This window comes from Urocampus carinirostris, chromosome 8 (genome assembly GCF_059441175.1).
Source record: "Urocampus carinirostris isolate Australia breed hairy pipefish chromosome 8, RoL_Ucar_1.0, whole genome shotgun sequence".
In the NCBI taxonomy this organism is placed as follows: domain Eukaryota; kingdom Metazoa; phylum Chordata; class Actinopteri; order Syngnathiformes; family Syngnathidae; genus Urocampus; species Urocampus carinirostris.
The window spans coordinates 14,485,103-14,487,634 of NC_142356.1; positions in this window are offsets into that span (position 1 = coordinate 14,485,103).

Here is a 2,532-nt window from a genome sequence, read left to right on the forward strand (position 1 = left end):
TTTCAGTCCAGTTGTGTGTATTTGGTCAAATCAAATAAAAAGCCTCCTTAAACAGTTGTGAAATATTTTTTTTTATTGTCTGGCCGTTGCCAGACATGGGATTCAGAGGCATGTCAAATGCATTGGGTGTTCAACTATTATAACCCCCCTTTTAATTTATTATTATTATTAATTTTTTTTTGCACAGCACTGTTTCCAAAGTTTTTTAGGGTTGTGATTTATGATTCGCTTTTTTTAAATGTATGGTATATTTTTGTATTTGTTGTTGCACTGAAAAGTCAATTTTTTAGTAGACATTTTTGTTGTGTCATGGGGGGTTCTAGTTTAAAGTTGCGTGGTATAAAAGGGTTAAATGAGTTATAAGTTTATGTCATAATTTTAAAAAAAATGTTCTTTTATTTTAGGGGAACAATGATTTTCGAAAAATATGTATTTTTTTTCCTTTTTTCTTCTTTTTCTTAATTCCCCCCTGGCTTTTTTACTTTTCCTGTTTTTTTTTTATTTTGTTCTCCATTTTCTCTTTTATTTTTTTTCTTCTTCTTTTTTTTCTAGCGTTTTAAATCCTTTTTTTCCCCTCTTTTTATTTTTCCTGCTTGTTTTCATCTTTTGTTTCTTTTCTGCCCAGTTTTTCTTATTCTCATCTCATCTCATTAGCTACACCGCTTATCCTCAGTAGGGTCGCATGTAATTTTTCTTATTTTCCTGCTTTATTTTATTTTATTTTTTTTTCTCTTTTTTCGTTTCATGTTTTATTTTTTTCTTCTTTTGTTTTTAGTCTTCGCTTTTTGCTTGATTTTCCCCCTTTTTCTTATTTTTTTCCGCTTCTCTTTCTATCTTATCCTTTTCTTTCTTCCACAGCTTTTTACTTGATTTACTTTTTTTCTTGCCTTTGCTATCTTTTCTTCCTTTGGTTCTTTATTTTATTCTTCTTTTTTTTCAGACTGCCCTCACCACTACATCCACTTCTCTTTGGGTCAGCAGAACGTGTGCATGGGTAGGCAATGCCCACCCCTGCTAACGCCCCTGATGTCTGCCATTTGTTTTAAACACGTCTTCTGTGTGTTGTACAATTTGTGCAACAGGTGGCAGTCTTGAGCTGTTTTATTATTTTGTTTATTGTAAGAAAACAGTGTTTTCACAGAATTACTGTTCTCAGATTGCAAAACAAATAGCATGAATAATGTACAGGATTGTCTCGGAAAACTATAATATTGTAAAATATGTTCCTTTCTTAATGCAATAAAATCGAATTTTTTTTACCATTGAAAGCAGATAATTTGATCACAATATAGTAACATTCTGACACATTTTACAGCTGAAAGAAACCCCCCTGATCAAATTATTGTAATATTTTGAGACAGTCCCATATTAAAATGGATTAGTTTCCCGAGACAGACCTTCATGATGCAGGAAAAAAATGTATAAAATAGTCTTACCAACATAATTGTTAGTTTGATTTCCGGCTAGCGAAAAAGGGAATTGATTTGATTATTTGGGGATTAAAAAATGTACAATTTAATAAAAGGACGGGAATATCTATGTTTTATTTGAGCCATTTAAAGTAGACAGCATGTGACAAAATATAGAATTTAGTTATTTACAAGATATGTTAACAATATACTATTAACCTGAAATAATTATTTTACAGTGGTTTTTAATCTGGCAAATGTTCTTTCACAGTCAGGATGGCACTTTTTAACGTCATTGTTTATTTCACACGTTATGATGATTATATTCTAAATTTTTGAAATTCAATTGTTTAGATTGTTTTCATCAAGCTAGTTATATTAAGTGTACAATTTAATTCAGAATGAAGAATTTAAAACAAAGCCGTTTTTAAACAGTGTTTGACACCTTTTTCACAGTCAAATTCAAGCACTTTTTAAAGGACTGTCAAAGCCAAATTTCCAATTTCTCCAGCACAACTAAAATTAGAAATCCATCCATAGTCCTGTTGTTTGAAATAATTGAATACTGCCTGTCGGAAAAAGAACCAGGAAATTTGATAAATCTTAAACTAAATATTCAACCAGAAGCTATTGTTCACTGAATGGGGCGTGGAAAATAAAACAGAGTTTCTGTGCCCAATTTATTAGGGTTTGTTGCCGTCTCAGTTTAATTTATGTTGTAAAAAATTTTATTGTTTTATTTCTTACTGACAGCACTAAATGACATCAAACTGTGGATAAGAAAGTCACTTTGTCTAAAGTTTAACTTACGTGTGAACTAAGGCATGTCAGCGTCATTTTTAAGCAGACTTGTTTTATTTGTCGTCATTAATGCGTTGTCTAATAAGTCAGACTGCCGGGAAACGTGGGAACTTTTTTAAGCATTCAAAAGTACTTCACCCCAAAATTCAAGCACTTTTCCAACCTTGAAAATACAACATTAAAAGTCAAGCATTTTAAAGTATTTCAAGTCCACGTATGAAACCTTTCCTTCGGATAAAGTTTTTTGGGTTTGGTTAATGACTTCCTTTAAAAATGATTCAAATCATAATTGTCCATAATGACTGCAAAAAAAGAATCAGAA